Source organism: Medicago truncatula, chromosome 8 (assembly GCF_003473485.1).
Source record: "Medicago truncatula cultivar Jemalong A17 chromosome 8, MtrunA17r5.0-ANR, whole genome shotgun sequence".
Classification (NCBI taxonomy): domain Eukaryota; kingdom Viridiplantae; phylum Streptophyta; class Magnoliopsida; order Fabales; family Fabaceae; genus Medicago; species Medicago truncatula.
The window spans coordinates 16,724,468-16,737,159 of NC_053049.1; positions in this window are offsets into that span (position 1 = coordinate 16,724,468).

The window sequence follows — 12,692 nt, forward strand, 5'->3', positions numbered from 1 at the left end:
TTCAACATGTAATCTCAACCCTTGGTTTTGTTTTTGCCACATGTCAGACATCAATGTATTAAATAGGTGGAAATGGAGGCATCTTAAATGGAGTAAAGTTTTTTTTTTAAAGAGACTAAAATGAAATATATTACTCAATCAAAAAGTTCCTCCTGGCACAAGGTGTACCAGAAAAAGAACAATAGTCACAAACATATTTACAGACAAAATGAAAACAAAATACATAGTGACACTCAACAATTAAAAGATTTTTGAAGACCCTTGTCATTTGGGAGTTTCTATGATACACCATTAAATTAAAGTGTACCAGTACACCTATTTCATAAATCAATAACTTATCGATCATTTTTATGTAATAAAGAGATCTTTATCAACTTTTATATTTTAGAAAATATTATTTTATAAGAAAAAACGTCATTTGATCCTTTATAAGAATCATACTAATTTTTTAACATTTTATCCAAAAAAAATAATCAATATTCACTATTATGGGTATTAAAAATTAAAAAAATTTGAATTTTGATTTGCCGACACTTTTGAGAAATAAAATATAATTATTATAATTGGAACCAATAGAAAATATATTTTTTCTAAAAAAATAACTCATTAAACTATTCATTTAACATATGGGTGTACCGGTACACTCAATTTTATTGAGTGTACCATAGAAATTGCCTTGTCATTTTGCTTTGTTTCCTTGCTTGCATTTTTTCCCACACTTTAGTGTTTTTTTGGCTTCCATAACTTAAGAGGAGGGTTATTTGAACAACCATTTGGTTAACAACTTTTGGGACAACCATAATTTACAAAGAAAAAGTTGATATTTGCACGAAAATCAAAGCAATAGAGAGATAAAGTAAAAAGTAATGTGAGTATGATAGAGAAAGTTGTTGCAAAAGTTGTCACAAAATGGATGTTCAAATATCATTTCTCATAACTTAATCATCAATTTGTGTGCCAGGCCGGCCCAAGGGCCAAGCCACCCTAACAAGGATTTTAGGCCTCAAGATTTTGGGTTAAAAAAGTGCTTCAAAATAAATCAATTTAGCTATAAATATATAATACTCCCTCCGTCCCAAATTGTATGACGTTTTGAGCATTTCACACATATTAAGAAATGTAATTAATATTGTGTGGGAAATAGATATTATGAGTTGTTTTATAAAATTGTCCTTAATAAATGATATGTGAAAGATAAATGAAAGAATTGAAAGAAGAAAGAGTAATAAATAATTAAGGATATAATAGGAAAAGTAACATTAATATTTCATTGGTATTGTAAAGTGACATACAATTTGGGACAATTTTTTTTTTCTAAAGTGACATACAATTTGGGACGGAGGGAGTATAACATACTAGTGTAGTGATTAGATTTTACCGTTAGTGACATTTTACCGTTATTAATTAAAATATCGTTTGGAGTGTAGTAATATTTTTGGTTTGAATAGAAATGGGTTAAGCCCACTAGAAACTGAGTTAAGCCCATTAGTAGAGATAACACTAGGGTTGTGTTAGGAGAACCAATTCATTCATTTCACAAACATTCTAGAGAGAGGTAGAGAGAGAAAGAGGTGAAGAGAAGAGAAAAAGGGTTTTGGAGAGAAGAACTTGAAGAATCCAATTGGGTAAGCTTAGGAGCTAAATTGAAGCAAGAGTTTGAGTTAATCTTCTTCTAAGGTAAGGGGGTTAGTTATTATCATAATCATGTACAATTTTTGCATTTTCTCATGTTGTATGAAAATGGGTTGATGAACAATTGTGGCTAAATTCGTGCTCTTGTTGTAATGTTATTTTCTTGTGCATGAATTGATGATTATGGTATGTTTGTGGGTGAAATTACATGTTTCAAAGTATGTATAAATGTTAAGTTATGAAATTATACTTAATTGATGAAATTTGATATGTTTTGGTTGAAATGAGATGTAAATCATATGTAATCGATGTTGTTGTTGCTGAGATATGTTGTTGAGTATGATTTGAGGCTTGGGTGTTCATATACCATAATTATTGATGAGAAATAAGATGTTATTGGTGGTTTTGTGAAATTGGTGAAGTTGAGTTAAGTGTTCATGTGAAGGACCAAATTGAACTTTGATATTTATGGTTGTTGACTGAAATTTTGTTATTGTTGGATGGATTGAACCTAGGAGGATTTCTATTTTCATGTTGTGGTTATGTTAGTTGAGTTATTTGGGAGAAAACGGGTTTTTCGTGTGAAATGTCGATGTTTATGCGTTTTCGCCAATAAGTGATTATGTGAGGTTTTGGAAAATGACTTTTGGGATGGTTGAAACATGAAATTTTTGTAAATTATGATAGTGCCAAGTGTTAGGAGCATGTAGGCGAAAACGGCATCGAAAACGGATTAACGGTTTGATTTTTATGCGCGAAAACGTAGAAGTTGAATTTTGCATAGTCTGCTACTGTCAAAATCATGAAACGATCTTACAAATCGTGAGGTGATTTTGACAGAAACAATAAATTTTCTACATAGCCTGATGTTGTCGAATCATGAAGCGATTTCGCAAATCATGAGGCGATTTTGACAGCAACATCAAATTTTTCTACTCAGTCTGATGCTGTCAAAATCATGAAGTGATCTTATGAGTCATGAAGCGATTTTGGCAGCCTAGAAACCTTAAAAATGCAATTTCTTTGATCCAATTACTTCCAAACTTCTTCCTAAGTGTAGGGACTTTATCCTAATCATCTAGGGGTATTTTTATGAAAGAATTAACCTTATGAAAAAGGGGTCTGGTGAATCTTTGTGTCGTATTGTCTTATGAATTATTGTGACCATTCTTCTATGACTAAGTGAAGTTGTATGAATGAGTGATTATATTTTGGACATGATGTTTATCATGAGATATGTATGCTATATTACTTGGAATATGAGAATGCTTGCAATGGTGAAACTATATGTGATAGTTGATGTTGAATGACATTGTTGATTATTGAGAATCATGTTGATGTGTGTTGATGAATACTATGATTTAATTGTGTGTGGACATGTTTTCTTGATAATGCAATGTGTGGAGATAATCAATATAATTGGGTGTCGTCCTATATATTGAGGTTGAAATTGTGGATTGTTGTCGCATTATCGAGTCCTTATACATGTCCATGCATCATAGTCGTTGTTGCTGTAAAAGGGATGACTCTTTTACTTCGAGATTATTGTAAGGCAGGTGTGAGCCCTTACATTCGATGTGCAAGTGGCATCGAAAGGTGACGACCTTGTTGAGATTTGGTACCGCATGCATTTATGTGTCCATAAGTGCATATCATAGCATGAGTCCTATGTGAATTATGTGATTGGTGATGAATGTTGATAATGATTGTCTATGATTGATGTTGTGAATGAATAATTGTGATTGGATAAATTATTCATGTGATTGATATATGTGGATACGAACTATCAAGTGGTGATGTAAATATTTATGCATGACTATTATTATTCAAGTACATGATATTATCTGTTTTGATTATTATCTGAATTATGATAATGTAATGCTTACCCCCAGTGGTTTTAACCGCCTACTTGCCTGTATGGGTGAGTAGACGTTGTGCAGGAGTAGTCTCGGTGAGTCTTTGCGTGGGATATCGGGAGCTTCCTCCGATATCGGTGTTGTGTCGGCTCTGATCTAGGCTTGTCGTGTCGGTCTAGATTAGGTTGTTATATTTTTTTTCCTTTGAATTATTATTTTGTTGATGACTACCCGTATGTTTGGGTTTTGAGATTTATCTTTGGGATATGATTTATTTGCTCATGGCATGTATATATTTAATCACTCTGATTTGTATTCCGCTGTAACTGTTGAGGTTTACATACATGTCTATCGTTTTTTTTTTAATTTTGAATAAGACGTAATCTCTATTTCTTGAATAAATGTATTATTCGCATGTCTAATTGCTTTAATAGAAATAGGAGCGTTACAAGTTGGTATCAGAGCCATGGTCAGTCGTGTTTAGATTAATCTTTGTTGTGTTGTTTCTTATCGGATGTCTGCATCGGAGTTGGGTGAATTGAAGAATCAGTTGGAAGAGTTGCTTGAGAAGCAGTTTATTAGACCGAGTGTTTCACCGTGGGGTGCTCCAGTGTTGCTGGTTAAGAAGAAAGATGGAAGCATGAGGTTGTGTGTGGATTATCGGCAGTTGAACAAGGTGACGATTAAGAATTGGTATCCACTTCCAAGGATTGATGATTTGATGGATCAGCTAGTTGGTGCAGAGGTGTTTAGTAAGATTGATTTGAGATCAGGATATCATCAGATTAGAGTAAAGGCAGAAGATATATCCAAAACTGCGTTCCGAACGAGGTATGGACACTATGAGTATTCTGTGATGCCATTTGGAGTATCTAATGCGCCAGGTGTCTTTATGGAATACATGAATAGAATATTTCATCCTTATCTGGACCGTTTTGTGGTGGTGTTCATAGATGATATTTTGGTGTATTCAAAGTCTGAGGAAGAGCATGCTGAGCATTTGAGGATTGTGTTGCAAGTCTTGAAAGAGAACCAGTTGTGTGCCAAGTTGTCTAAGTGTGAGTTTTGGTTGAAGGAAGTGAGTTTCCTTGGTCATGTGATTTCTAAGGGTGGTATTTCTGTGGATCCTTCCAAGGTTGATGCAGTGTTGCAGTGGGAGTCCCCTAAGTCTGTTTTTGAGATTAGAAGCTTTCTTGGTTTGGCCGGTTATTATCGGAGGTTCATTGAGGGATTCTCAAAGTTGGCGTTGCCATTGACGCAGTTGACTCGGAAAGGACAAGCTTATGTTTGGGATGCCAAGTGCGAGAAGAGTTTCCAAGAGTTGAAGAAGAGGTTGACTTCAGCTCCGGTGTTGATTTTGCCGAATCCGAAGGAATCGTTTGTGGTGTATTGTGATGCTTCTAAGATGGGTCTTGGTGGTGTGCTTATGCAGAATCGTCAGGTTGTAGCTTATGCTTCGAGGCAATTGAAAGTGCATGAGAAGAATTATCCGACTCATGATTTGGAATTGGCGGCTGTTGTGTATGCATTGAAGATTTAGAGGCATTATCTGTATGGTTCTAAATTTGAGGTGTTCAGTGACCACAAGAGTTTGAAGTATTTGTTTGATCAGAAAGAGTTGAATATGAGGCAGAGAAGATGGTTGGAATATCTTAAGGATTTTGATTTTCAGTTGAGTTATCATCCCGGAAAGGCTAATGTTGTTGCGGATGCTTTGAGTAGAAAGACTTTGCATATGTCTGCTTTGATGGTTAAAGAGTTGGAATTGATTGAGCAGTTTCGAGATTTGAGTTTGGCTAGTGAGTTGACACCTGATGGTGTGAGGTTGGGTATGTTGAAGTCGACAAGCAATATTTTGGAAGAGATCAAGAATGGTCAGAAGGAGGATTTGGAACTCGTGGACCGAGTGACGTTGGTTAATCAAGGTAAAGGTGGAGACTTTAGATTGGATGAGAATGGCGTTTTGATGTTTCGTGATCGGGTTTGTGTGCCGAATGTGTTTGAGCTCAAGAGGCAAATTTTGGACGAAGGTCATAGAAGTAGTTTGAGTATTCATCCAGGAGCAACTAAGATGTATCAGGATTTGAAAAGGTTGTTTTGGTGGCCTGGAATGAAGAAGGAGATTGCTGAGTTTGTTTATTCTTACTTGGTTTGTCAGAAATCAAAGATTGAACATCAGAGACCGTCGGGTTTGATGCAACCGTTGTTTGTGCCAGAGTGGAAGTGGGATAGCATTTCTATGGATTTTGTTGGAGCGTTGCCTAAGACTAATAAGGGTTTCGATTCGATTTGGGTGATTGTTGATCGGTTGACGAAGTCAGCGCATTTTGTTCCTATCAAGACTGGTATGTCAGTAGCGAAGTTGGCTGAGATCTACATTGAGCAGATTGTTAGATTGCATGGTATTCCTTCTAGTATTGTGTCGGATCGGGATCCGAGGTTTACTTCTAAGTTTTGGGAAGGTTTGCAAGCTGCTTTGGGAACTAAGTTAAGATTGAGTTCTGCTTACCATCCTCAGACCGATGGGCAGACAGAGAGGACTATTCAGAGTTTGGAGGATTTGTTGAGAGCTTGTGTTTTGGAGCAAGGTGTCAGTTGGGACGAATGTTTACCGTTGATTGAGTTTACTTACAACAACAGTTTTCATGCTAGTATCGGAATGGCACCGTTTGAGGCTTTGTATGGTCGGAGGTGCAGGACACCGTTATGTTGGTTTGAGTCCGGAGAGAGTGCTTTGTTAGGACCGGAAGTTGTGCAAGAAACTACGGAAAAGGTTAAGATGATTCAGGAGAAGATGAAGGCGTCTCAGAGTAGACAGAAGAGTTATCATGATAAGAGGAGGAAGGATATTGAGTTTCAGGTTGGAGATCATGTGTTCTTGAGGGTGAATCCGGTGACCGGTGTCGGTCGTGCTTTGAAGTGTAGGAAGTTGACTCCTCGTTTTGTTGGACCGTTTGATGTCATTGAGAAGGTTGGGGTTGTAGCGTATCGGATTGCGTTACCACCGTCTTTGTCGAATCTTCATAATGTGTTTCATGTGTCTTAGTTGAGGAAGTATGTGCATGATGCTTCTCATGTGATTCAAGTGGATGAGTTGGAAGTCAGAGATAATTTGACCGTTGAGACTTTGCCGGTTAGGATTGAGGATCGCGAGTTGAAGCGTTTGCGTGGCAAAGAGATTGTTTTGGTCAAAGTGATTTGGGTTGGACCAACTGGTGAGAGTGCCACTTGGGAGCCGGAGAGTAGGATGAGGGTTTCGTATCCGGAGTTGTTTCCTTCAGGTAAATTTTCGAGGGCGAAAATTCTTTTAGGGGGGGAGAGTTGTAACAGCCCGATTTTTAGCTAGATTTATTTTAATTACTTTTAATTGTGTTTGTGTGTGATTATTTATGCTTGTGTGTATTAATTGTCGTCGGGTGCATTTACGTGGATTACCGTATTAGAAGGGTATTTTAGTCATTTGACGGGTAAGGGTAAAATGGTAATTTTGGTGAGAATTATTTTAATAGTTAGTGAGAACCTTTATTTTACTAAGTTACTAGTGTAGTGATTAGATTTTACCGTTAGTGACATTTTACCGTTATTAATTAAAATATCGTTTGGAGTGTAGTAATATTTTTGGTTTGAATAGAAATGGGTTAAGCCCACTAGAAACTAAGTTAAGCCCATTAGTAGAGATAACACTAGGGTTGTGTTAGGAGAACCAATTCACCATCACAACCTCTAATAATACCTCCACAACCGGCTACACCATTACTGCTACAAGCTCCATCGGTATTCAATTTAACCCATCCCTCCGCCGGAGGCTTTTAATAAGCATTATTATTTTTTTCTTTTCAAAATGCCTCATTATAAAATTTGTTTTAGGCCTCTTGACATGTTAGGCTGGTCCTGTTTGTGTGTGCAATTTACTAGACAACAAAATATTTTCTCCGATCTTTATTACAAAAAAACAATAAAATTAATTCATTATTCATTAATTATCGTAACTTTTGAAATACTTTTACAAGTATACTCTCATAAAAAATAGTGAAAAAATTAAATATAATCATTAATATTAAAATGATGGACATTAAATGATAGATAGAAAAGTCTTTAAACAATAACTACACCTTAAAAATGTGACATTTTTTATAAATAGATCCGTTTTTTTTTTTAAAATAAATCTTATTATTATAAAAACCGGAGGAAATATTCAACTGGGAACTTGAATCTAGTTAAGCAATAGTCTATGAATAATTTGTTGAACAAATTCAAACAAAAATAATTACTCTCTCACTTTAGAATAGTATCAAACTATCAATTTAATATTTATTATTTTAGAATAACAATAAAATATTTATTATTCTTTCAATAATATCTCGTACCACTCATATTCTCCCTTAGTACTGATTTCTTTTTGGATGAACATGGGAACTGATATTCTTCATATTAATACTCACATAGTCACATTACATAGTTACAACAAAGTACTAAGCAATAGTCCATGAATTACACGAGTTACATACCTTTTTTTAATAACATTTTAAAATTATTGATCATACCAGAACCATTTTATTTTGAGGAATACTCCATCATAAATTGTAAGAAAAAAAAAAATCAAATCACACCTATAAAAAAACTAAAATATAAGAATTTGAAGTATAATTTTTTGTGTTTTCTTTGAAATAAATTTCATGGGAATATGTAAAAACAATTTTTATTGACTATTGATTATGGTGAAAATGAAAGAGAGAGAAAATTGAATGTAGTTTGTATTTAATTTCATAAGAATAAACAAAAGTTTTCTTTGAAAAGATGAATTCTCTTTTTTTTAAAAAAAAGATTAAATAGGATAAAAATTTGTCTTCTTTACTTCCATTTTGAGACAAAGAAAGTGGTTTATTTTTGTTACATTTTAGGACGAAAGAAATATGCAATTAAATAATCACAAAGGTAGTCAAAGTAATATTTTTAGTTCAACACTTTATTGATTAATACTACTAAATAAGAGTTGGTTAGGATATTTTGTGCTGATCAAAGAAGGAGAATGCTAACTAGTGCTCTAATAGCATGGTTAAGCATCTAAAACAAGTAAATTTTCGTGAAAAAATTGTCTAATTATTGGTGGCATTTCACATGGGAAAAGTTAATCATTTCCTATCATGAGAAAGTTGGATTCAATGATTAGATTAAGTGAAGAACATATTCTTAACATGCTCTCTCAATATTTGATTTTTCTTCACACTATCTTCCAACAATTTAAAAATTCTGAAAATTAATTTTCAGAAATTAAAAAAATATAAACAAATTCAGATAATTTTTTTTTTAAATTCTTTAATTCATTTATTTAATGTTAGAATTTTTTTTTGAAAAAATGAAAAAAAAAATTGTTCAGAATTTTATTTCAAAAACCTTATTTTCCAGAATTTTATTTTCTTAGAAAAATAAAAAAAATTAATTTCAAAATATTTTTTTTAGGATTTTTATTTTATTTTTCACAATATCTTATTTTATTATGAAATTAAAAAAATATATTCTTTTTAGAAAAATAAAAACTTATCTTAGTTTCCAAAATTTTAATTTTATTGAAATAATTTTTTTTTTCAAAAAAAAAAATTCTAACATTCAATAAATGAATTACATAATTTAAAAAAAAAATATCTGAATTTTTTTCGATTTTTTTAATTTCTGAAAATTAATTTTCAGAATTTTTAAATTATTGGAAGAAAAATCTAGTGTTGAGAGAGCATGTTAAGAATATGTTCTTCACTTAATCTAATCATTGAATCTAACTTTCACATGGTGGGAAAGGATTAATCTTTCCCATGTGAACACGTCTTATAATTTCAAGACAAAATTTCTATTGTAGATTCCTTAATCGTTGCCTTGAGGATACTGGTTAGCAAGACTCTTTACAACTTTTTGACAACATTTTCATTCATACTCATATTGTATTCTTATTTTCCCTATTGTTTTTTACCAATAAAAAAGACATAAGAAAAGTTGTTACCAAAGTTGTCTTAAATCGGTTCATTGTAGATTATTTCTCTCTATTAAAGTGTCTCTTCAATGTTCAACATCGATGTTTGTATTCACAATGGTTTCCTGCATTGTTTGGTGTAAATGCCGCTATCAACACACAAAAAAAAATCCTCTATTTTTAAAGTATCTCTTTCATTATTATTTAGAGGAGTGATATTTGCACAACTAATTTTGTACAACTTTTGTGACAATTATTTTTTCTCTAATTTTATTGGACAAAAACAATAGAGAGAGAAAGAAAAAAAATACATATAAGTATGAGAGAGAATGTCGTTTCAAAAATTGTAAAAAAAATAGTTGTACAAATATCATTTCTCATTATTTACAATACATCATTGTAAATGAAGTTTGCACTTTCAACGTACACTTTTCCATCATTCAAGCATTTTTATCTTTTTTTTTTAAGGCTATTATTCTAGTATCACTTTTTCGAATGTTTATTACTAGTGTAACTTCCCGTGCCAAGCACGGGATTCATTTTATTTAAAAAAAAATTAACGGGGTTTACACATAATTAGATTTTCATATATTATTTGATTTTTTTAGTTTAATTTCATTCCAAAATTTTGACATTATGCGGTACTCTATCCTCATATTTAAAATTGAAAAAATAAATCACTGTTTATTATGACAAAAAAAGTTAAATTTTAAAAAGATATAACTATTTTTTTGAGAGTCGCCACCTTCCTTCTCCTCCACCCTCCTTCTTTGCTCATCCTACTAAATCCAAACCTTCCCTTCACAATGTAACCTCACGCATCAAGGAGGTTGTGGTGTGATTCTTTGACCACGTCCTAGAACCCCTGTTTTAGGATCGGTTCCATCAAACCAGTCAACACCTGCAATGGATTGTTACTCTCAAATCTGGTTTCTAGACAGTGATAGTCCAATGCGGGTGTCTCATGTTTTGCGAATTAGGTTTTTCTTCTTGGTTTATTGAAACCGCCGTGAATCTCCTCTGTTTTGCGGTGGTTGGGTTAGCGAGCATTGTGGCTGTGTTTCAATGACTGTGGTTGGGTTTTTCGCCGCCATTGTCATCGGGTTTTGTGTTATCCTACAAATCGTGGTTGAATTTTCCCTTCACGGTCTGATTCTGATTATGAGCTCGACGTTGCTTCGAAGTTGCGTTTTTTCATATATGGTCTCACAGAAAATGGGGGTGTTGTTGTAACGCCCACTTTCGTTAAATTGTTTATTTAATCGAGTTTAGGCGATTATATTATATTTATATAATATATGCATGATTTTGGTATGCTTTGATGATTTACGATGATTTGAATGATTTGATTGATATTGAGATAAGTTATGAGTTTTTGGAAGATTTGATAAGATTAAGGGATTTATTTTATTATCAAATAAAATAAAGATTTGAAAATAATATAAAATATTTAGTTGAGGGCTGTTTTGATATTTTAGATAGTTTTGGGGGAGAAAGTGAGATAAGATAAGTAATTAGGATGAGATATAAATAGGAGAAGACCTAATATTTTAGAAACTCATTGTACGTGAAAACTTTTGGAAAAGGGAGAAAAAGCTTAGAAGGGAGAAGAGCATAGAGAGGGTTGCGATTTCTTCATAACCAGGTAAGGGTGAGACTAATAACTCAGTAATATTAGTTGTTGTAATTCTGATGAATAATTAGCAAGAATTAGGATTAATTGGAGAAAACGAAAACTAGGTCAAAACCTTAGAATTGATGATCAAACTGTGAGAATTGGTTTAATCGATGTAGAAAGTGTTCCTAGACCTTAGATAATATTTAGGACGAACTTTGGAATCAAAAACAAGCTTAGAACCATGTGAATCGTCGAGTTTTTGTGAAATTAGAAAACCTGGCCGTAGCGACATTCATCACTCGCCACGACGAGTTATGATCCTCGCCTCGCAAGCTATGATCTTCATCGCTCGCCTCGCGAGCCCTTTCCTTTCGCCTCGCGAGTGTTTCTGGTATCGCTCGCCACAGCGAACAACCATTCCTCGCCTCGAGAGCTTAGGCAGAGAGCATGTCATATTTTGTGTTTAGACCTTTTTAGTTGGACCTTGGATGCCTTAGAGTGTCTGAACATACCTAGTATTGATTAGGAATGAATGTAGAATCAGATTGAACCCAGAACAACACTAGTTTGGGAGATGAGCGGTACTCGCCATGGCGAGTAAGAACTTTCGCCTCGCGAGCACAACCAGAATGTAGTTGCTTGAGTGTTTGTGCGATCTGTGTCGCACGTGTTGATCAAGAGTGAACCCCTAATTGGTAATGAAACCTAATGATGACGTTTAATGCAATCTGTAAAGCCTTTTAAGACATGTTGTCGTTAATTGAGCATGATTAATGTATTGTACAATCATGTAAGATATGAAAGTTAATTATGATGCAAATGATTTGCTATTGATATAATGATATCATCTTGTTATGTGACTTGTTTATGCTGCTTCCGTTATTTAACTAAGTGCATATGGTATATGATGAAGTTTAGCTCCAAATTATTGGATGCATGTTGATATGTTGATTACGGTGTTTTGTTGTTAAGAGTCCATGCATAGCATATCATTGAGCTTAGTCCTCACCACGTTTATTAGGAGCTTTGTCCTCCGCACGTTTTATAGGAGCTTTGTCCTCCGCACGATTAAAGTATATTAATACTTATGATGACGATTGGTACCACATGCATATAAGGAGTCTAAGAGCATTGTCACATTGTCATGATTAAGATGCCTTGTTGATAATGATTGAATATGTGATTACGTGATAAGTGTTTATCAATTATGTTATGTTGTTCATGATAATTGGATATATGATTACGTGATAACTGTTTAGCAATTATGCAATGTTGTTAAAGAAATGAATATGATGTTAATTTATGATTCGCAATTACATTGATTAATGTTATTTTGTTATGAAATCTCACCCCTTCTGCTTGAAAATGTTGCCCTTCGTATGGGTAACTTGCAGGTGATCGTGCTTAGTGTGCAGTTGCCGTCGTGAGTAGCCTTGCCTTCTCTGTGTCGTCTAGGTCGCTCTGATACGTAACGGGATGAGGTTTAATGTTATACATGCTTCATTCTCTTACGTGATTAATATGTTATTTTTATCATGTTATGGATTACGATATGAATTGTTTTGATGGGGCCTACGTGCCAAACTGATTTATGATTTCCGAACTAATATTCCGCTGCTATGTT